Raw genomic sequence first — 24,289 nt, 5'->3', positions numbered from 1 at the left:
CCCCCTAGCTGGCTGGACGGCTGGACGCTGATGCAGGAGCTTCCCTGCTTCAAATCCCCAGACCACGCTCTTTCTTGATGGACTGATTACTGGAAGTCTCCGCTCACCTTCACAACAGACATGGCCACGTGCTGAGCAGGGGCCCACACGCTCAGGTGGCCAGTCCCAGCTCAGGGCACCCTTGACACTGGCTCCCAGCTCCTCCTGGGGATCCACCAGTAACCCCGGCCACCTAGAAAGCGGGAGGGGCCGGGAGGAGGAACACTGGCCTTCCACGATGTGATCTCCACAGTGACACAATTCCAGATGGTTCAGACCAAGACTCAAAGTCTCTAGGCTTCAATGAGCATAAGGAAGGTCAAACTCAAGGTGACTGCCCAGAAGATGGTCTTCTCAGATAACCCAAGTTCCTTAACCGCGAGAGTCTCAGTGGTTAAGGAAGTGGGGGGCAGGGGACTAGAATGACTTCCTATCTCCTAACTGTTACAAATACTAAACAAAATACACACAGAATGTGGGAGCCTTGCTCACAGCGGGTGTGAGATGGATGTTTGTGGAAAGGAAATGAGCCTTGGTAGAGCATTTATGAGCTATTTATTTGGGGGGCTGGTTTTTCAGACATTCACCCAATTTGATTCACGTCTATAAGTCCTTGGTAGTAAAAATTAAACTTCTAATATAGCGAGAAACTGTTAATGCTCAATACCTGGGATTGTACTGTCATGGTGATTCAAAAAATAGCTCTCAATGCGGGGTACTACTGTGTTCTGATGCCCTCGGCTCCTTGTACCAGGGTAGCTCCAAGGAACCACCTTTGGAAAGCCACCGCAGACCTACCCTAAGAGCGTCATTGAAGACCATCTACATGAAAACACGTGGCCTGTGAAAAAGGTCAACATACAAATCAACGTGAGGAGTCTCCTTTAGGGTTACAGGCTAGAAAAGGCTTCTCTTTCACAGAACCGGTGAGTTTTGCCCGTATTGTCAATTCGACATATAAATGGCTCTGTTTCACTCTTGTTTTAGTGACCAGAAAGCTCAGATTATAAATTTTGGTCCAAGTATATACCCACAGGACGGAACACGATGATCTGGATATGGAATCCTATTTTCCCCTTGTCAGGACCTATTATTTCATTTCCTTGTTCTTGACTTTTATTTATGTTTTACTCTATATTTAATGTAGACCTCAAGTGTTACCTCATACCCTTTATGGAATGGGGATAAACAAGCAAACTCTGCCTACCAACAGACGAATAACAGGATTTCAATCACCAGATTCTCCAACAAGCCTGCCAAAATCCTCACAGAAGGGCATACAGGATGATGTCCATACACCGATTAAATAAATCTCTACAATCTGAGTTTAGATGGGTCATTACGTATTTGGAGAAATTTCTAGAAAGGTAGCAAACTACCTAGGGCATAGTGTCAGGTAAATAATGAAAAAGTACTCAGTACTATCTTCTTCCGAGAAGGGGAAACAAATGCAAAATCTGGGTCTCAGTTTACTGATTTTTCCTCTTAAGAGAAAACCTAGAATGTTGGCTATGTTTGCCCACGTGGAGAACGCAAAGGAGACAGGTTTTCTAAGCGGCTCTCGCACGATGAAGACAAATTCACTGCACCCTGGCCCAGCTCCCAGTTTGCCGGAGCAGGCAGAGGGAACGGATCCCCTATACAGCATCCAGGAGCAGAGCAAGACCCCGCCAGCCAGGCCCACGGGTGCTGTGGCCACCTGTCTGAACTGCCATCACCAGCAGGGAAAAGGGAAGCGTGGTCTCACCGTGGTCGGCTTGCCCCTCTCCCCCACCTGTCTTCCTCTTCCTTGCCATCTCGTCCCACCTGCACCAAAGATGTGCACAAGGGAAGGTGCCCACCTGCTCTGGTCTCCCCTGTGGCTCTCCCCAACCCACCTGGCAGTGACCCGCTGCATCGCGATGAGAGCCCAGCCCTGCACGTGCCCTGCTCTGCACCAGCGTGCACTTCACCTCTGCCGCGGCCTCAGACAGGAGGCCCACCAGAGACTGCGGGTCTATCTCAGCCATCGCTGGTCCTCGAGGACCCCTTTCCCTGCGATGTTTTGCTGGCTTTTTTCTTCTAGGACTTTCTATCCCCTGCTGGTGATTTGCTTTCTGTATTTACTCTCTTATAAAAAGTGATGAGAGTAGGGTGTTAACCATTGGGTCACCCGAGAAAATCTGTACCCGGGCCCCGTGCTGAGCTGGGAACGGGTGCCCACAGCTGCCAGGTCTTGGGCGACGACAGGGCTTCCCCGTTTCCTCCCAGTCTGAGCTCGGTGATGCTGGGTGGCCTTGAAGTGGGACAGTTTATCCAGTTCTCCCACTAACACGATATCCCCATGGAGAGCTGCAAAAATTTAGTCATCATTTTTTCTTCTCTCTGGAGACAGATTTAAGCAACAGAAAGTGAAACTGAAGTGGAGCCCTCTCCCTCCTGTCCTAAATAACCCACCACTCTGCTAGGTCTACACTCGCAGAGCTCGATCAGCCCTGCACCTTCTCGACAAGCTCACTGTGAACTCAGATGGCGACCTCACTTTCTTCTGTGCACTCAGCACGGGGTACCAGGAAGAGACCAGACTGCGACTCAGGAAACCTGGGTTTGAGCTCAACTCCATCACTGTGGCCTCAGCCGAATCACTAAGTCCTTCTGCAGTTCAGTACCTGTAAAATGTCCAGATTCACCCCCAAATCATCTCTAAGTCAGCTGCAAATAACACACATATAACTCTCAGTATGAGCCTTTTTAAACAAGTCCAAATAGAAGTAACATAAATGTACAACGAAAGGTAAATAACCAGGAAAGTAAATGTTTCCCTTCATGGTCATTCTGTAGAATCAATTGAAAACTCCCGACAGACATGAAAACCCTACTCTGGAGCAATGCACCCCCGTAACCTGCTCGGGCCACGAAGGTATAGCTCAGTAAGCGTCTAAATGGTGCCTCTGTGGCCCCAAAGATCTAATGCACTTTCCAAAATAGTCTACTATTTCCATGGACACTGGAAAGACCTAATTTAACCGCTGGCTGAAATGCATACTCTCAACTGCCCTCTGAACGTTTGTAGCTAAATGAACACGGATGGTCAATGGACTCCCACGTGCACAAAAAATCCCTAATTCTAACTGCTGTAACCTCTTTTTTTAACCAATCCCTACAGATACTTTAAAATGTGTAGCTATTAGAAAAATTAACCTTCCTTTGTAAAGTTCAAATTTTAAGCAGCCCATAATCTTTCATCAACCTAGAAAATAACTGATAAGCCAATCTTCCTGTAAAACCCTTAACAGACTCTGCTTTTCTGTCACCAGGGTAATTTACTGAGGCCAATTTTAATCCTACCACTAAACCACTAATCCCATGACTCTGCAGAATTGTCCCAGGTTTACGTTGCTATGGCAAGTATTTTTACATTAGGAATTCAGTTATTTACTCATAGTTGTGTTTTTCAAGTTGGTTTTAGAAATGAGGTCATCGTCCTTGCCTCTTGTTTTAAAAAGTAAAAAGCCATGTCTGAACTAAGGAAGCCACTTGAGCACCTGGCTGGGTCATCACAATAACACTAATTTAAATTACGCTTGGTGTTACTCCAAGGAACAAATTATCACCGTTATGCTAATGGTCATGCTAAAGACACGAAAAGCTCTGGTATAATGAATCTCCATCTGGTGAGACTATGATTATCAATGTGAATGATCATATTTTCTCCAAATGGCACAAAAATCGCCCCAGGTCACTGACGGTGTCAATATAAATGATGTGTCACCCAAAGCAGTCTTCATTCACACCGCTCAGATTCTCTGAGAGGTACCTTCCCATCCACATATGCCCACATACGCTTTACAGGCAACACACATGAATGAGTATAAATGTGTTTACTTCTCTCCTTAAAACAGGAAACACAGTACGATTAAAACTAATGAGACAGATTCAGCAGGAGACTATCTGGACACACATGAGCTTTGGTGGGCAACTCCACAGACATACGGGACCTTAAAAATGGAGGCAGAGATCTTGATTCTCCACGTCCACAGCTTCCTGAGACGTGGCATCTAGCAGAGGAGCTACCCTTGTGATTTAAATCCATGTCTATCTGAAAATTCAAAATAACACGTGTAAACAAAACAAGACGAAAACATCTAGATAATCCCAGAACAGCACCACAAAAGTTTAAACTATGGAAGAGGATCACCCATCTGTCCAATGGTTCATCCATCCATTCAAAAAAAAATAGCTAATTCTTTAAGGGAAAAAAAAAAAAAAAAAAAACACATTTTTTTTTTAGCTCTAGGTTAAAGTCACCAGAATAATCAGGAACGAAACAGTGAAAAGTCCTGTCTCACTAGCCCAACTTTCAACCTATTTACAACCAGCAGAAGTTTTAACTACTCACTTTGGGCTGTGTGTCTTCCTGAATCAACACCATCAACCAACATTTAATGTCAAACTCTTTCCCACAAAAATTATTTCAGGAAAAAAAAAGTGGCACTTGCTCACAGCCCTCAAATATCAACAGAATGAGAAGCTGCTAGAGACAGGACACAGCCTCTCGGCACATCTCTGGATGCATCCTTCACTGCCCTAACTTTCGAAGAACATTCTGGAGCGCTGAAATGAATCAGTACCTCATGCAGCCCAAGTCAGCCCAAGTAACGTAGGTTAAACAGTGCCATATGGCAAACACAGGCACATGTTGCCCTTTTCTGAGACAAAGGACAAAAATTCCTAAACAAATATCCCTTCCTTTCACATGGGAAGAGGTGAAGAGGGGAGGGTTTTTCAAGCGAGACCAAATAATGCTGAAAAAAGCTTTCTTCTTTAATTCTTAGTGCCTAAGAAAAAAACTAGAGTTTTACCAGAGAACCTCAGTTTTTCAGAGTCTCCCTTCAACTACGTCCTGAAAGCTACCACCACAAGTTAGCCTAGCTCCCCATCCCCTAAATGAGCAAGAAAATAACAAGACAGCTGCACCCGAGGGCTGAGCTGACAACAGCAGTCCTCCGGGTGCCAGAAACGGTGCGAGACAAGCCTACCTGCTTTTGAAGGAATAAAACGCCAGCTTACTTTCGTCTTGAAAATAAAATACATTAATATCTCAACCGACTTCCAACACTCCATCGAGGTGGTGTCTGAACCTCACAACCACATAAAATACACGTCTCTTAAAGTCAGTTTTTGGAACGCAATGACTTGATTAAATTCCTGACAGCAAACCATCATCAACAACAACAACAGAACAGAAAGAAAAAGAAAGAAAATCTACCGAATGAACACATATTTGAAATATACAGTAAAACGTATCTAAACCCAGTGGAGCTGCTTCGTAAATTGATTTTTTCGACTCACCGGTGTGGTGTTTTACTCATCATTTTACACATATTTACATGTTTGGGTTCTAAAAATAGTTGCGTTTCTAATTACTTCTGCTTTGTAATTTTCAGTACCATTGGCACTGAAGACTAAATGCCAGCTCTTTTTCGGAAAACTACTTTTAAGGGATATTGAAAGCCACAAAATGATACTTCGTTACGATTCCGATGTATGCTACTGGAAAACATTTCATTCTGGACATAAATATGACAGCCAGCACTAGCTTTGGAAAGAAAAGCTTCAGCTGTTCAAATCACGTGTAGCCAGATGCAAGGGATAAAGAATACACAAAACAGACAGTTGCAACTGCTAATTTTTACCAGTCCCTCTAAAATATACTTGATATACCTTAGCAGACAGTGTAAATTTCAAACACAAGCAGTGCATTTATAGTGCCTATACATGTATCCTCCCTATGACTATTCAAGTCATAACCCTCAAATAGTCCTCTCCCGAAGAAAATTAATTGTAAAATAAAGGTGCTTTTAAAAGAACTGGATGAGACATTTTAAATTTATGGTGAAAGTTTTTCTTTATTTTTCCCATAAGGTTTGTTGTATTAAGAGATTCTTCTTTGATAAACATTTGATGTGACTCCTTTCTTAACATGGGCTCGTGACGATTTGCCGATATTTCTGAAAACTGTAAGGTATTCATAGCTAGAGTCAGAGGATAAAGAGGACGCCCTCCCATAAATCACTCCCCCCTCTGGTGAGAGAGGCTGGGCGGGATCTCAGCTCACTCAGGGCAGAGGTCACCCCTCCATCAAAGAGAAATGTCCCACCTCCCTACCTCCCCCCCCCCACCACAATTCACTTGTTCCTGGGTCCAGAGAGAATGGAGGCAAAGGCTTGAATCTAAAAAATGCTGTCACTCTTGTGGTCCCAAGGCGCATTCAAACCCTAACAGGCTGCTGCCAACATACTGCTGGTCATCAGATGGATAAGGTTGGGGGTGACATCCCCAAGGAGAAGACAGGAAGGAGAAGAGGGCCACCGTCACCTGTGTGACTCATGCCACCGGTTAGCACCAAGCCCAGCGCAGAACGAGAGTCGAAAAATTGCTGGTACCCAAACTCCAGAGCAGACAGAATGGCAGCCCAGGGATGCACACCCACACTCCACATTCACATCTGCCTTCTCAAAGCTCCATCCTGCTAGCCTAGCTCTATACCACACATGGAGATGTATTCCAAACACCACCTGATCAGACTTCCGAACAAATCCACCTCCTGACACGGCTCTATTCACTTGAAAAATGCAAATCCAAATGAGATGATGTTTCCTACCAAGAGCATAAGGGTCTGGGAGCTAAAGACAGTGATGCAGTGAATTCTTCCTGTTTAGACATTAATAATTCCGGAAGAAAAGATCAAAGGTGCCCAGTGCTAAGCAAGCCAAGGCAGGTCCATGTGCTGGGTGCTAGTTCTGCCGTCGGTATAAGTACAGCGAGGGGGACAGAGGCAGCGGGGGCCAGGGCAACGCAGCACACAGGCCCACTAGTATCCTCTGGACGGCATTCAGTAAGAAGAGAGTTAATGGAACTTTCCCCACAGCCTCTAGAGCTTTTGAGGGGGAGGGGTTAGGGCAGCAAAGAGATGCATTTTTTGAAAGAATTGATTGTGTCAGAAAAAGTCCATCCAAGTGCTAAAAGGCATAAACATTTACAGCATGTAAGATGTCTGCTTTTGAAGAAGGAATGTTACTTCTATGTTCAAATATTTATAACTGCAGATATCTGATCAAATACATTTCACTTTCTTCTGCTTTCTACCATTAGTTCTATGCCTTCAGCTGAAATCTATGCCTATCACCGAGAAAGGTTAGCTGTCTCCAGCTAAATTTGGCCATCAAACACCAATGAAAAAGTTATTTGTTTCCTGCACAACAGAGTTGCTTTATTCAGTTGGAAATCTAGCTACATTATAAGCAAAATATCACTTTTAATGATATAAGTAAAACCAATGTTGAAAATGCAATAAAAACCAAAAGAGTGCAGTGTCTTCAACACTGAAAACAAATATATTATGAAAGGAAAGTACACACGTCTGGACAAGCTCCTTCCCGCCGAACAGAATCAGCTTCTATTTCAGTTTCCTATTTCTATGCCATTAAGGTATAATGCAGCTGAAACTCTAAACACAATCTCCAGCCAGACTTACAGCCACTCCCACAAAATTCTTAATAAGAGTCCTTCTGGTAAATTATGAATAAGACCAATACGTATCCTGGAAAATGAATAAATAAAAATCCACAGCAACCCAATAAACTGAGCACTAGTTTTTCAAGAACTATCCATGACTAAACTCTACTTAAATTCCTAGGTCACATTATCATTTTTCCGTTTAGTAACGCCTTTGAAAACCATCTGTTAGAGTTTACCCCACTTTGAGTTCTTCTTTAAAGAAGTCTCCTTTTCTTTTTCACATAATTGTTGCTAAACTTAATCTCCCCAGTTAAATGCTCCACCTGTAAGACTCAAATATCTCCACGTAGGAGCAAGTAAGGTAAATGAAGTTAAAGTTTAATTCACGGAAGTGGAGACAAGGTGATTTCAGCACCGACCTGTTTTCACAGACATCTCCCATTCTATTCACTCTGGGCTGGTCTCTGAGATGTCTCATAAAGTTAGAAATGTGGGACTTCAGAGCCCCAAGGAAACTTTAATCTCTAAATTAGTCAGTCAACTTTTAAAGGTCCTCTACAAATAACAATGGGATTAAGACTAGTGATGAAAACTATTCTCAAGTCATCACTGACTAGTATCAGTTACACATCCAAAAGTTAAAAGTCCTTGATGAAGCAAGTTTCAGTATACTAAGCCATTTGGAAAGATTATGCTGACAAACAAAAGCTTTCGGAAATGAAACGAAGCAAAACTCCTCTCTCTTTTCCCACTGCTGAATCCTGTACCTACCAAATATGCTCCTTGGCTGTCCCGTTTCATTTTACAGACATTCGCATTCTTCTCAGTTAGCTTTATGGCACATCCCTTGGGCTTGTTATTTTTTTTAGAATGTTAATGTGCTCTAAACGTTTCATTTTATTCAAATTAGCAAGTTTAACAAAATAAAGCCTTACTAATGAACTAAGACAAATACCAGACATAATATATTTGTACCTTAACACATCAAAATTCTAATTCCATTACCAAAATACTGGAGTCTCGCGCAGAGCTCAGGGTCTCCCAGGGTCCATTCAAGACAGCGTGGGAGTTGCTCTCGTGAAACTGTCCTTCTCCAGGACCCGAACTCTCAGACCCAGGCACGGCCGGCCAGCTCCGCACCCTCCAATTTCGCACACAGGCGGGGAAACTGCGCAGCAGTGGCATGTGGGATAGTTAATTCTGGCCAGTCTGTGTCAATATAAATAACACAGCTATTTTGACGCCACAATCAAAGAATGCAAGAGAAAATGAAGGAGGAACAAACAAATGATAAAACGACCTCTCTTTTTTTGCGCGGCAGTAGAAAGATCCTACCAAATAGCATGCATGCCTAGTTCCTTAAAGTAGCACTTACATTCCTAAACCAAAATACTCCGATCATACTAACAGGAAGGCATGAAAAATAATCTGGCGAAGATCCTGCTGGGGGAATAACCACCCTTGCTTCTCCTCCGGTCAGACCTTTAATGGTATTTATCACACCGCCACGGGGTGGGAGCGCCTCAATGTTTAAGTCATCTTTAATCAAGACTGGAGATCTACGGGCAGGTTCATGGGGGAAATGCCGGTCTGTTGCACGTTTAATGAAGACTTTTGTGACCTGCCGTTAGGTCGGCGCGGTGCGCGGCCCAGGGTCCCGCAGCCCTGCCCTTTGTTACGCGGTGGACCCCGCCGGCAGGCCCGGCCCCCAGCCACGGACACCCCGGGGCTTCCAGCCGCAGCCCAGAGTGCACGCGGGCTCCCCACGGCCGACACGCACCAGGTCCCACGCGCACGACGCAGCAACTCCACGCGCGGCCGCCCCGCACGGGGACGCCCGGGCCCGGTGCCCACCAGCCCCTCGCGCCCAAATCCGCGCGCCGCCCGCGGCCCGGCACCAGGTCAGGTATGAACACTTATGTAATCACCCGGGGGCCACGCCTCTCCCACCGCCCCACCTCCGCCAGGACAAAGTGAAGTTTAAAATAGAAACCAATTACCTGGCCTCCGCCGCGCCTCGGCCCCCGGAGCGCGGTCCGCGCCGCCGCACACCCCCGCCCCAGCCGGGGCCCAGCGCAGCCCGCCCCCCCCGGCCCCCCGGCCCGGCCCGGCCCGGCCCGCACTCCCCCGCCCCGCGCAGACCCCGCCCCAGACCAGGCCCTCACCCCCCGGCCGGGCCCCCCAGTCTCCCGCCCCAGAGCAGCCCCGGGCCCTGCACTCCCCACCCCCAACCTCATCCCCCGCCCCCTCCCGCCAGCCCGTTCCCTCCCCAGTCAGACCCTCTCCGGCCCGCACGGACCCCCGCCTTTGTTACGGTGCGAAGTTGGGCCGTGGGTCCCCGTCTCTTTCACTTCTTGGGTTACAGTGTAGGCGTGTGACGTCCGCTCCACATGACGGGGGCGGGGGGCGGGCGCCGGGGGGAGGGGGGCGGGCCGGGCCCTCCCCCACCTCCCCGCCCCGCCCGCCCCGCCCACGGCCCTCCCCCAGTTAGCCGGGCCGCGAGAGGCCGCCGCCCCCGTGGCGGGCAGGTAAATGCCCCCGCCCCCGCCCGGCCCCAGCCTGGCCCCCGCCTCCCCAGGCGCCCCAGGCCCAGCGCCGCACCAGCGGGAGAAACAGAAATAGGAATGATTTAATCTAGCGACACCTCCCCCTTCTGCCCATTCCTCAATCCGCGAGCTCACAGAGATTGGGGGGCGGGGGGAAGAGAATCGAGTCGTCCTCGGATTTAGGGGGCGGAAATGGCCCGGGCGGGAGGCGCGGAGCTCTGGACACCACCTTGTAACCGAGTTAGGATCTTGATGGGAGAGGACGAAGGTCGCCCGGGGTCGCCCGTGGACCCTCCGGCAGACCTCCGCGCGGCTCTGCAGCCGGACACACCGTGCGTGGACCAGGCCGGGTCGCAGGGTGCCTCCCAGGGGTCTCGGGGAAGCAGGGGGCACATGTGGGTCCTTAACCCGTTCCCTGCAGCATCGCCATCCATCCCAGAGCGAAGCAGCACAGCCACTCCAGTACTGACCAGAGATGCTATACGACTAGTAGCATGTGTCCACACACAGCGCTACCAGTATTCCTAGGCAAGTTGGTGCCGGGCTAAACCCGTAGGAAACGTGTGGCGGCCCGTGACGCGCTCCGCCCGTGAATGTGCCCATTGTGCGCGGGAGCCACGGCCAGCCCTTCGCGTTCATAAGTCGGGTGGGCAGCAGAACTCTGACCATGAGCAGGTCACATTCTAGCCTTTGCCATGGACTAAGTATCAACTGCCAGTGAGAAAATAAAATTTGAAGTTGGAAGGTCCATGCTGCCCTTCACTTTTACAGTTAACACCAGTTTCAACAATCCTCGACCTGGCTACGCTTAGCGCCCGGCGAGTGGGCTCCATCCCTCCGACCCCAAGAGCGCAGGGCGCGCCTGCCGCGTGGGAACGTGACGGAAGGAACCACACATTTCGATTCCCCCGTCTCTGAGAAGCACAATCGCATCACTCCTTTTCTTCCCCGTCTGCAGGTTTCGACTTGAATCCGAAAGCACTTCTTACGCCCATTCTTTACGGGGGGGACACTCGGAGGAGGGAGGGTCTCCATTTGGACTGCCACGTGCCCATCTAGCTGCAAAGACTCAGATAAAAGCGTGTCCACGTCTACAGCTCACAACTGTGCAAATCAGGAGCCTGAGGACGCGCGGGGCTGGTCGGATTTAACAGTGTGCAGACACATGGGCGCATGCACGCGCGCGCGCGTACACACTCACACCCCAAATTACCTCCGGGATGGAGAAAGCCGCTGCGGATTGGCCGGGAGAGCCGTCACTCACACCCAGGGGGCAGGGAGACTTCGCAAGGCTGTTTCCTTTTTTTCCCCTTCCCTACCGTTTCATTTATTGGTAAAACAACAGCAGAGGTCTGAAACTTAGCCATCTGCGCCGAGAGAGAGTTTGCCTTCGTTAACGAGGGGGGGCGTCAGACAATATCCGTTTAAATATATTTTGTACTTCCTCAATGGATGAAAGGGGAAATTAGCAATCGGGGTGGGGGAGGACAGGGAGAGCGCAGCGAAAAGGAGGGGGTCATCCGGGAGGGGATGGACGCAGGGTGAAGCTGTTCTCAACACCCAAAAGGGACTTTGACCTTTCATTGATCTCGAAATTAAAAAATGTTCTTCACAGGTCAGATTAGAACAAACGCTGGTCCTAATTTATGAACTCATTATTTTAATTTTATTATTTAAGCATGCGCCAGCACTCGTGTTTCCTTAAGAAAGAACTGACCTATTTTTGGCTGGAGATAAACGATCATGTTAACAGATGTTAATCTTGTAATCTGTTTTTCCTGTAAGCACTTTACATACCCGGGTTTCAGACCTTAAAAATAACATCTTTTCCAAAAAGACCTGACGTCACAATTCACTCCCTGAAAAATCACTCCCCCTCTCCAGTTTTTTTCCTCCGCAATGATCTCAAAGACATTAAATCTTTTCCACTTTATAAACGCTGATTTGTTCTGCCTCGACTCCCACAGGCTTTTATTTGCATTTCAAATTCCACAGGTTACACCAGTCGCCTTTTCAAAAAATGTAAACCAACAATGAAGCAGCAAATGGCTTTTTGTGCATCTGGATTAAATAAGGCACAGAATGAATATATTTTAAAAGAGGGCTGAGCAAGTTGATCTTTGCACACCCGGAGACCAAGTAATTCTTTATCAGTAAGCCCAGCGGAATGAGTAAAACACAGACACACAACCCCAGAAGCCCCTGGTCACATCCCGGTCTGCTGCGGGGAGCTTATTAACGCTGATAATAAGCGAGGCTGACTTACAGACCCACATTTTTCGGGTAAAAGGCTCGGTCTCTCGGGTCCCTAATAGCAAGGCTCCACCGGCTCCCAAGCCCACCAGGGCTGATTGTCACCGCACACCAACCTTCCTTCATGAACCACTGTTTTAAATACCCAACTCGGCTGTCTTTTAACAAACTTATTCATACAAAGTTTCTTTAAAACTCGACGAGGCGGTTCAATCTAAATACTGATCGTAACTCTTCAGTAGGTTAGCTCCCCCTGGAAATGGCAGAGGAGGCGCTTTTGCACCCCCCCAACACACACCCCAAGTATTCTTTTCTAGTATATACGCGGGTATACAGCGCGATCACTACCTCCTCCGCCCCCAGCCACGCCAGGCTGGGTGCCTCTCCGAGGAGCCCCTGCCACGCAGACCCCCTCTCCCCACCCCGCCTCAGTCACTGCGAGAACCCTCGTCCCCAACCCCACCCCGGCCCTAACTTCCCTTCCGGGCTCTCACTTCTTTAATGTTAGGGTCACTTATGCGCTCCCAGCTGATGGGCACGCAGCCAGGGGAGGGGGGGGAACAACGCCCCTCCCCGCAAGCACGTCCCCGAGGCAGCAGCGCTCGGTGCCCACTGGCATCGACCCCATCAACCAAACCCTTAATAACTGAAGCGGCTCCTCGGGCCCCGAGGCCCCATCACCCACCTTCATTAGCCGGAGCGTTTTACTTTAAAGTAAGGCAATTTGCTCTTTGTCTCCTAATGGATGGAGAGCGCATCCGAGCTCCCCTCCTCCCGCGTCGCCTTTGACGAAGTGTACAAAGCCGGAGCCTCCTCCGCGCTCCCACCCCGCCCCTCCACTGCGGTAAAAGCCACCTCCCGGGCGCTCGCTGGGCCGCCCGAAGTTGCATCTTCCCTCTCCCGGAATTGCGGAGCGGAGCAACTAGCCAGCGGGAAAGCGAACCGCCCTCCCCGCGCCCTGGAGTCCCTTCCCGGAGCCCCGACCCCCGCGGCGCACGCCGGGTCCCCCACACGTCGAGGCCTGGTCCCAGCGCCCCCCGCCCTCCCGCGGGCCCCGCCGCGCCGCCACCCCGGCCCCTACCTTGGCGGGGAGGCGGGCGGCCCGGGGAAGAGGACGCGCACGCCCCGCGCCTCTGAAGGTGAAGCCGAGCGCCCGAGGCGCGGAGCCGAGCGCTGCACTAGACCGACCGCGCCAGCTGCGCCCGGGCGCGGGGGACGCGCGAGGGCGCGCGGGGCCCACCACGCGCCCGGCCCCCTCCCCGCGCCGCCCGCGCGCGCCCCGGACGCGCCCGCCCCGCGGGGACCCCGGCGCCGGCCGGGCTCCGGGGGTTGCGCGGCGCGGGGAGGGGACCGGGCCCCAGCGGCCCGGCGCAGGCCCGAGGCTTCCCCCAGCCCCGGAATGGTCTGCCCTGTAGGAAACGCACACGCTCCACTATTGTCTCATCAGCACAAAGTTCTGCCACACTGCGGGGAAAGTCTGGAGGCTCGCGATGACTCAGACACTGATAATTCTTCCCCTAATAGCACTGAATCCCGATCCCAGCGGCTAGTTGTCGCCCCTTATTCCCAAGGACTAGCGCTGCCGCAGATCCAGTTACGGGAAGCTGTTTACGCGCACACACGGATACACACACAGGCACACATCCATACGTGCAGGCGTGCTGGGAACGCATGTTCAGCCGGCTTGGGCACCTGAGCACTAAGCCTGGAATCCAGATTTATAGGCGGGTATCCTTCCGGTGGTCCCAGCCGCGCGTGCTTTACAAACCGCTTAGGGTGTGCGTTTCACCTAACTTCCTGATAAAGGTGCTGGGGGTATTCAGACACAGGGTGTCTGCAGATGAAGTCCGGAATCAAGATGGGGTCCCACTGGAAAGACTTCAGAACAAGGATTCTGCTGTCTGGCAATTTTAAACTGCCTGTTGTTTTTTATTTTTATCTTTGAAAAGTTCCACTTTAATTTTTGTTTTTCAAACTCCACTTTCTGACCCCAATTACTACTCTCCGTGGGCCGTAGTTAGCTGCACTAAGTCGAGTCTGAGAATGGAAATCCCAATTTGACTCCAGAAAGCTTTAAGCGGGGTGGGTGGCTGCAGAGGAGAAGGGGCGGGAGGGGGCAGATGGAGGGGAAGGAGGAGAGGTGAAGGGGGGGAGTCTGTGGGAGCGGGAGACCCCCCCCCCCGCACGCGCGAGCCGGGGGTGACGTAGATCCAGGGAGCGGTGGCCTGCGCGGAGTAACGTTGCCCTCTCCCACCAGGCTCCTGGCCGTGTTCTGCTCACCTCGTGACAATCCGCAGTGGAGATGGATTCCATCCAAGATACGGCCGTGGCTCTGCTGAGGAGGCCGCGCTACAGTCCAGGCCTTACCTTCCGCGGTGGCATTTCTCTCGGAGCCTAACGTTCGCTAATGTTCACCGCTGCTGCAGCAGCTCGGGGGCCCGCTCCAGCTCAGGGCATTTACAACAGAAACCACTACGGACCAGCGCCCAGGAAGGGACTTGTGCCTGCAAAGCTGGACTCTCAGCCAGTGGGCCATTCTGCATGTGTGCAACGTGAGTGCAGGGTGTGTGATGTGTGTGCGTGTGTGCGTGTGTGTGCATGTGCGTGCGTTTCCACGAAGCAAGGGAGTGGGGGGTAGAGAGACAGGGAGGGAGCAAGACGGCTGAGAACCTTTGCGAGAAGGATCCCTGGTCATAAAATATGATTAATGATCTGCACTAATGCGGAGAGCAGGCATGGTAAAGGTCGTTGACGATTGTTGCTGGTTTCAGCCTGAATGCCTAAGTGCGATGTATTCTTGAACAATCAAATTTAAGTCCGATTCACAGAAAAGTATTGAAGTGCCCACAATTCTTTACAATGCAGAGTAAAAATGCACAAATAAAAGTATCCCCCCGTTGCAACTGATTACATGGATATAAATGTCGTATAGAGACGTACTATCACGTATATATGTATGCACCCCCAAAGAGATTAAAATTTGCCTATTGAAACTTTAATACTTTTTGTAGTATTTTGGAATGGATTTGAGTCCATGGTAAAAATTCTTACGTCTATTTAAGACTACAGGATTGCACTAATAACTTCCATGTGTGGAAAATTGACAAGTTAGACCAACAATCAGTGAGCAAAACTGCCACACTCCTCCACATAAAATTGTGATTTTCATGACTTGCCTTCTTTCTCCAGCCTGCTTATCACCCACATGTGATTTCACTCAGGGCCACGCGGGTTCTACAATAATAGTGTGCTTTTCTTCCCTGTTTCTCTACAATGCATGCAGAATCTGAGAATGTAACTTGAGAGGCCGCAAGAGTTACATCCTGGAAAATGGCAGCTTGAGGCGGTTTTGTTACTGGTGAGAGCGCCATTCGTGAGCCGAATGTGTTTACATTACTGTTCATTTGTCAACACACTATTTTAAAAATGGTATCAAAACAAAATATATGAGTTCTCATACTACTCCTATAACATATTCAGCATTGTCAAAATTTCAACTGTTTAATATCTTGAAACATTTAAAGTCCCCATTAGAGATTAAGGACACTGCTTCTGCACAAAATATACATCCCTGAAATCGCCCAAAAGAAGTCCTCCTATTTTGAAATGTTTAGGTAAATTACAATATTTGGGTGGAGAGAAGTCAGCAAGACTGATGGATTAATGGTTGGATATACATTGGTTATTTATAATTTTATAACAGACAAAAATTCTGGTTAATGAAATAGATGGAGAAAAAAATACTTATTTTCCCTTGTTATGGTCTAATGAATTATTTGTTCAGGATTTGGGACTCAGTCCCTTCAAGCTAAGGAAAATGGCATTTTAATGAAACAGTGTTGAATGGCTGGTCTGCATAAGTCAGCCAATGGTGTGTGATTATTGGGCATTTAGATCAGAAAGGTTCCTAAGAGATTCCATTAAAGAATAGTTAAAAGTGAAAAGTAGACAGATACCAAAAAAAAAAAAAGAACCTCCTAAAAGGCCTTGTCCGTCTGAAAGCTGGAAGTGAAACTCTCTAAACTATAGTGTGAAGTCTAAGACAAACTAAAAATATTTATTAAATATGCATGCTCAAAATTTTAAGTGCCCTACTTATTAGTAAATATTTAATGTTAAGTCTTTGTGTGAATTTCTTAGGATTTTCTAAATTATATCTGAGAAAGGAGAATGACATCATATACCTAAGTCCAGGTATAAAATATTTAGCTCTCTGAACTAACTTAAATTTAGAGATTTCAGAGTGGATTAGGGATAAATTTGATTTAAATTGTCAACAAGTATTCCTAGGTAAAGGCTGTTTTAAGAGCAGTACAGCTGCTGCCTGCCTTTATACTGTTTGGAGTAGGTGGTAATTTCACGTATAAATGGAAATTGGCTATTTATTCAGTCACTGATGGTTTCAAAAACATTACCGCAATCCTAACGTGCTGTTCTTTCCTAAAATCTTTCCCTTCCGTAGAACCTGGAGACTCAGAGAATCCGCTGTATTTAGATTACGGAGGAAGGGAAAACAGCCATCAGCATGAGTGATTCAGTATGGAATTTAACATATGGTGACCCCCTGCCCTGATGAGAGGCAAAGTTGTGATTATATTTTAAATAGTCTTTACAAAATGGTTTCAGGCTGCTTGAATCTGAAGTTAACCAACAGAATATTTTTAATCGTGGTGTAGGAAACTATCTCAGTTGTTTCTTAAATTTTAATTCTTATGGAAGGTGATGAATACTGTAGTAGTGAAATAGACACTATACATTTCTTCTAAACACACACACACACACACACACACACACACACACATACACACCATTACCTCTAATGTGATCCATGCCCAGATTCTCCTAGCTTCTCACTGAGCAGCTTTCTCTGGTGCTGTCTTTGTGTAAATTTGACAATTTGGGTCAGTCTTTCTGGGCTTTAGACTTAGTCAGTCATGGTGGAAACCTGCGTGTTGTTTCAAAGACTTCTGTGACGATTTCTTCACCTCTCCGTGGTGTCCGAGTCTGAATACACCTTAAAAGCCATACCTGAATTTTTCAATAGTTTAATAATCAGCAAAGCGTCTCTTCCAGATCTGTGCAAAATGGACCCATGTGCGCGACACAGAGTGTGGTTTCCTCATTTTTCCCCACGGCAGAAACCCTAACCTTCCCAGGGAATCAGCCGTTTTAACAATCTGTCCTGGTTTTCTGCTCAGAGGAAGATTCCATGGTGACCCCTACTCCTATTCTTAACGCAGCACGGGTTCTCTTTTACTCTTGTGCGCCGATTTTGGTTAATGACAAAGATATCTTTAACAACTTTCGGTCAGAGCATTCGTGCAGATTCCGAATTGAGGCAAAAGCATCACAGAAAATATACTAACAGTCCCAGGGATTTGCAGGCACGTTTCATCACCATTTGCAGTTTGGGGTAACTACATCAGGACCTCACAGCAGGTAGAGGGCCCTCAAATCTGTTCTTAATGTCAACTTAAGTAAAAGTCTCGGCAGCAGCTGGCTGCAGAAGAGCTGATACGGAATTCCACAGATGCGGTTCATAATGGCTTGAAGAATAAAAGGAAGTAGGCCGCAGAGCAGAATTCATTTAAGGAAAGACAAATTCAGGAAGGATTCCTCTTTGGAAAGATTTCCCATGTTACGGAAGGGAGGGAGTGTTTTTCTTATCACACGATCCTCACAGTATGTTAATTAACAGATAGGTTGTTACTGACACCATACTTCTTACAACAGCAAAACCAATGACTTTTTCTGCCCCCAAATCTCATTATGTTTCCCCATGCATAACTGATTACATGTGCATGTTGATGCAAACTTTTCTAAGAGAACTGAAAATAAAATAAGGGAACCAGCAACATCTCTTTCACTGTGGGTAGGCAGATATACTTGTAATGAAACCGAGGAGGGAATAAATGCTCAGAAACCTTCGCGTGAGATCTCATTTGACACATCACAGAAGACAGGTTGAAGGAAAGCAGAATTTGGCCTTTAGGTGGTTTGATGATATTAGAATCAGAACAGTAAGAAAAGAAGTGGTCAGGATACGGATGAGTCATTGTCATAATTAAGGAGTCAAGACATTTTGTTGATGAGGAAACCTGGGTACAATTTTTTTTAATTAATTTTTATTGCAGTATAGTTGCTTTACAATGTTGTGTTAATTTTTACTGTACGGCAAAGTGAATCAGCTCTGTGTATGCATATATCCCCTCTGTTTTGGATTTCCTTCCCATTTAGGTCAGCACAGAACACTGAGGGGAGTTCCCTGTGCTGTACACAGGGAACTGTGTAGATTCTCATTAGTTATCTATTTTATACATAGCAGTGTATAAATGTCAATCCCAATCTCCAAGTTCATCCCTCTCCCTCCCAGCCCCCGGTGTCCATACGTCCGTTCTCCACATCTGTGTCTCTATTTCTGCTTTGCAAATAAGTTCATCTGTATCATTTTTCTAGATTCCACATGTGAGTGATATGACACGATATTTGTTTTTCTCTTTCTGAGCTACTTCACTCTGTATGACAGCCTCCAGGTCCATCCACGTCTCTGCAAATTGCACAATTTCGTTCCTTTTTATGGCTAAATAAGATTGGGTACAATTTTTTTAGTGACTTTTTATTGCACTAAAAGAGACATAACACAAAATTTACCATTTTAACTATTTTTAGGTGTACGGTACAATGGCGTTGAGTACATTCACAATGTTGTACAGCCATCGCCACTGTCCATCTGCAGAACTCTCTTCATCTTGTAAAAGGGGAGCTCTGTTCCCATCAACAGCTCCGCATCCCTTCCACCCCGCAGCCCCGGACTACCACCATTCTACTTTCTGTGTCTGTGAATTCGACTACTTGAGGGAACCTCATCTAAGTGGGATCTCAGCATATTTGTTTTTTTGTGTCAGGCTTATTTCACTGAGCATAATGTCCCAAAGGTCCATCCATGCTGTAGCATGTAACTAGGTACGATTTTGCCTTCTTTATAAAAGATGTAGCAGTTATATATACAGGCAGACAAGAACTTTGCCAAATAAACTGCTTAACAAAGTGACTACAATCTCAATAAAAACAATTCTCAAGAATTTATCTTCTCTTATGATGATCTTATCTGGCTGTCTTTGCTTGTCTTGGCCTCCTTATAAGTTTCAGGAGAAATATGAAAAAACGCCCCATCTTCTTCCCGAATGGAAACCAGTGCAGCTGAAACTACACAGAGCAAACCTAACGTCGAATTTGAGTTACCTGCTCTCTGGTTAGTAGTTTCATGGCTGATTGATGTCTTATAACCAAACTACGTCCCCCCAAAGTGGAGGAAGCATATTAAAAATCAGAAAATTAAAAATTAAAATCAATAAAAAGGAACAGTGAAGTTGACCTACCGGGCACCTGAGAAGTGTTCACGAATGCAGCCAGGCACTAAGGCAACCCCAGGCTTCTGGCCCCAAGGAAAACCTTTGGTTAAGAGGGTCTGTCTTTCTGGGGACGGAACCAGGGCACATGAGTGTCTCTGGGGCCTCACTGGCGGGCAATGAGCAGGCCCTCCATTCTAGGGTACGTGGAGGTGTTTTGGTGTGCCCCCGATAGATAGTGAATCCATGGCATGCAATTTAACCTGGGGGCCAAAATGGAATTTTTGAAAGAGACAAATGGCTGGATCTCTACAATTGAGTCACTAAATTGTACTAATTGAGTCACTAAAAAGCTTTTGTTCTTCATTTCAGCATCACGGTGACCAAGCTGAGTTGGGAATGTGAGGGAGTCACGTTAGATCACTGAAACATGTAATACAATGAACAATTTACAAAATATTTCAAGTAAGCAGTCATCATTTAAAGCACATGATGACGAAAGGTCAAAAAACTTTTAAATCCTAATTTTTCACAACTGTGCATTCCTTCGTTCATTCATTCCACATTTACTACTCCTAAGCCAGGCACTAGATTAAGCGCTCATTTAAAAAAGAATATTTATTACCTAAGGGCTTACATTTTATGTCATTTAATCCTCCCAATAATCCCACTAGGTAGGCGTCACTATCGTCCCATTTTACAGATGCTCAAGTTCGGCGTTCATGGCCCCATCCAGCGGGCAGAGCTGGCAAGTGCCAGGGAGGGGGTGGGAAGGCAGAGGCCCTGGAACGCGTCACTAACCCTTACGTCAGCCCATCCACCAGTCAAAGCACATGGCCTCGGCTACTTTAAAGATGATTCTAAGGTGGGCAAAACCAAATCTGTGTCTCCTCATAATAGCTTTAGGAACTTGGCATGAGCTCCAGTACCCAGTTCTGGCTCTGTGTATTGGTGTTTGCACGTGCATAAGTTACATCACATCCTCTGCACTCACACCATGTGTGTCACTCCGGTCGGCATTCGTCACTCACCTCGAAGCACTGTTGTCTTCTGGAAGCCTGACATGTGCTACATATTTGTGCGGGAAAACGTGCTCACTGGTGGATAGATAACCTCTGTGAAAAAATCTTTAGTTTCTCAAAGGATTTGAATTGGTTTTATAAGACATATAAAATACAAAAGGAAAGCGTAAGCAGTGGGAGGAATTGGGTTAGGAAAAACAAGAAAAACAATGAAATCAGGGTCAAGGTCAGCTCACCAGGCTTAAGATAAGCACACGTTGATCCCACATGCTGTCAGAGGTAGCAGAATTTTCCTCTGAGCTTCCTAGCATCCAAAACAAAGAGGGAAGTACTATTCTTTACAAGATTTGCACTATCTGAAAAATGAGAAGTCCATTTTTCCACCGAAAAACATTATGTCCTGATACTGGTATCTAAGTGAAATTTCTCCTACAATTTCTCAAAAAGAAGCGATTGTAGTCTGTAACAGACTGCATTTGCAACGATATTTTTACCAAACAAACAAACAAACAAAATCCAGTGTTCCTCACTGTAGTTTGGAGGTGAAACTATCAACCTACAATTTAGTAAGAATTTTCATTGATTACCTTATCTGCAAAATGGGAATTGCACTTCGAGTTATTAGGAACAAGAAAAGTGAAAATGTGTAATCACTTGACATTGTTTTAATAGTGTATTTTTTTTAATTAATTAATTAATTAATTTTTATTTTTGGCTGTGTTGGGTCTTCGTTTCTGTGCGAGGGCTTTCCCTAGTTGTGGCGAGTGGGGACCACTCTTGATCGCGGTGCACGGACCTCTCACTGTCGCGACCTCTCTTGTTGCGGAGCACAGGCTCCAGACACGCAGGCTCAGTAGTTGTGGCTCACGGGCCTAGTTGCTCCGTGGCATGTGGCATCTTCCCAGACCAGGGCTCGAACCCATGTCCCCTGCATTGACAGGCAGATTCTCAACCACTGCGCCACCAGGGAAGCCCCTTTAATAGTGTATTTATGTGGACAAATGTAAGTTCTTTTCTGAATATGCAGTTTATCCCTTACCATATAGGGATGTAATCAATATTATAAAATTATATGTTCATTTAATATGCTGTTTTAAAACAGCTGAAGGCATCAGAAATGTTATCCCAAATTGTATTAGTACTCTTGAAATGGGGATCATTTCTAGAACCATTTGATTTTTCCTTATTGATTTTCTTTTTTTTCAATTGTGTAAGTCACTTTAGTTTTGTTGTTGTTGAAGTATAGTTGATTTACAAAGTTGTGTGAATTTCTGCTGTACAGCAAAGTGACTCAGTTATACATATACATATTCTTTTTTATATTCTTTTCTATTATGGCTTATCCCAGGATATTGGATATAGTTCCCTGTGCTATGCAGTAGGACTTTGTTGTTTATCCATTCTGTATGTATTGATAATGGTTTGCATCTACTAAACCCCTCCTCACTGATTTTCAAACTCTTGTTTGTTATCATAAAATGCCACTGGTGTGGTCAAGCCTAAGCGAATCTGGTATTCACACCCCAAACTGCAAATGTTTAAGAACTGTCTCCATTCAATACCTGATCTAGATGTTCTCCAGTATGATGGGAAAGGTAGGTTCCTCCCCCGACAGGCACCCTGCCCACTCCCCAGGGCATAGAAAGATCGGATTCCCTGGGGCCACAGACCCAGAGCTTGTCAGCTCTTGGCTTCTCCCGGGCAAAAACGAGCTAACCCGCCCTCACCTCCTGCAACAAGCGAGGCCTCCGGACTGCCCTGGGTTTGCCGGAACTTCTGGGGTGTGGACATCAGGGCATTTGAGTAACATGCAGCATTGGCAGGTCTGGACACACACTTACTTCTTTATTTCCTACAGCTTAAGCCCTTTGGCTTCTAGAAAGCCTTTATTTAAAATAAATACAGAAAAGATGTGTTACACTGTGAGTTACAATACAATACAATCATCCATTAAGTGCCAAACTCTGTTCAAACAAAGTTCATGGACGGACTGACAAATTTACAAAAGCGAGGAAATTCAAAGAGGAGGGGCTGCCACTGAACCTGGGGTCTCCCCGTCGTGCGGGCAAAGTGGGCCGACAGAAGGAGCGGCTGGTGGCTTTTCTCTTTCTCTCTCTAGTTTGCTTCTGAGTTATCATAACTCAGTAGAGTAGGGTATGGGTAAAAATAAAGCAATCCTTAAAAATGAAGTGATTTTCTATATGTCTTTTTTTTTTTTTTTTTAGCAAGTAAATTACCCCATACTTATTGGCTGGAAAACAATATTCCACTTTCCAACCTCTCCCCAACACCACTTTTTTTTTTTTTTTTTTGCAGTTGAGGTTATCCAGTTGTTTATATTGGGACTTCCTAGACTGAAGCATAGAAGTAACTTTTAGGCAAACTGATCATAAACTTCCATCCTAGAGCTTGCGTTCTTCAGGACACATTACTAAAACATGATTTTACAAATATTTCTCACAGTAAAGAACATTTCTTTAGAACAATACAAAAAAGCCTAAGGGGGAAAAAAAACCAAAACTGTATTCGTGAAGTATTACATAGATAACTGTTAAACTACTCTTACCCTTTCAAAGCCGGGAAATTTCATCTTTTTTTTAAATCTTATTTTTAAACGTGGTGATGTGCTCACATGTACCCCCAACTGAAAATTTGTTGAAACTTTCTTTCAATCACCAACAACACAAAAGGATTCCAAAAATTAAACTCTGCTCTAGAAGAAGCTATAATGATATTATTTCCGTTGACTGATGTCTTTCTGTCCCCCATCACACATCATCATGCAGTCTTACTTCACCCTCCCTTGCTGTGCAAAATTACAGGGACGATAATGGTGCAAATACCCTACTTACTCATTTCGGTACCATTTTAGTCTTGATTAACCAAACAGGGAATAAATACTGAACATCTATACAAGGGATTGTAAAAAGTTTGGTTGTCTCACGCTCTGAGAAAAAATATAGAAACCAAGTAAAAAACAAATTTTGTTCAATGAACACTGCACAGAACACTTATTTCCAAAATGTGATGGGAGTATCGTAGGTATTGGTCTTGTACATGTTAGGGTGGAGTCATAAAGGCCACACAACTACTTCTCTCTTTTGTGTGTGGAGATACCTATTTTCTGACTCAAAGTTAACAGCTAGAGAACGACACAGATATGAAGGCAGGAACTATGAATTATAGATGATTCTTTACAAGTGAAAAAAAAGAGTGCATTAATTGTGGAACGTCTAATCTTCCAGAGACCGAGGCACTGTTGTTTTTGTGAGTCTCTGTGTCCCTACACCAGCTGTGATCAGAACAGATGACCATTATATTCCTTCTGAAATAGAAGTAAAGGGTTTGTCCTATGGAATCATAATAACTACACATGCTACATTTTGTATAGTTTATTTCATTTAGTTTAATTCTGCTCATAACAGCAAAGTGAAATGGCTCAAAATTATTAACTCCTTAAAAACTTGAAAACTCAAAGTGGTTGTGTTTCCTTTGTGGTGCAGTCATTTAGAAGCCAAATTATTTTGAATTCATATGATGTTTTAAAGAATTATGTGTCTAAGGGTACAGCTCTTAAAAT

The 24,289-nt window shown here is 46.1% G+C and overlaps 1 protein-coding gene and 1 long non-coding RNA gene across 7 annotated transcripts in view; one reads left to right on the top strand and one right to left on the bottom strand.

Moving 5' to 3' along the window:
• The window catches only part of ZNF516 (zinc finger protein 516), a 112,675-nt gene extending 99,091 nt beyond the window's left edge, over window positions 1–13,584 (bottom strand). For 5 of the 6 annotated variants that reach the window (XM_082417333.1, XM_082417335.1, XM_082417334.1 and 2 more), the window contains exon 1: window positions 9,839–9,922. The gene's annotated coding sequence lies outside the window, so the exon portion shown is untranslated. Of the gene's footprint in view, window positions 1–9,838; window positions 9,923–13,419 lie in introns of those variants that run through there. The other variant, XM_082417332.1, reaches the window with a different exon arrangement.
• A 173-nt stretch (window positions 13,585–13,757) lies between these two features.
• LOC309639741 lies at window positions 13,758–22,931 on the top strand. Its single transcript, XR_014251829.1, has 2 exons — window positions 13,758–14,062; window positions 14,596–22,931. It is a non-coding gene; the product is annotated as an uncharacterized lncRNA (long non-coding RNA).
• Window positions 22,932–24,289: the final 1,358 nt, after the last annotated feature.

The sequence above is a fragment of the Balaenoptera physalus genome (genome assembly GCF_965194825.1).
Source record: "Balaenoptera physalus genome assembly, chromosome: 12".
Taxonomy (NCBI): domain Eukaryota; kingdom Metazoa; phylum Chordata; class Mammalia; order Artiodactyla; family Balaenopteridae; genus Balaenoptera; species Balaenoptera physalus.
The sequence above is the reverse complement of the archived record's forward strand: the minus strand, read 5'-3'. Positions and strand labels throughout refer to the sequence as shown.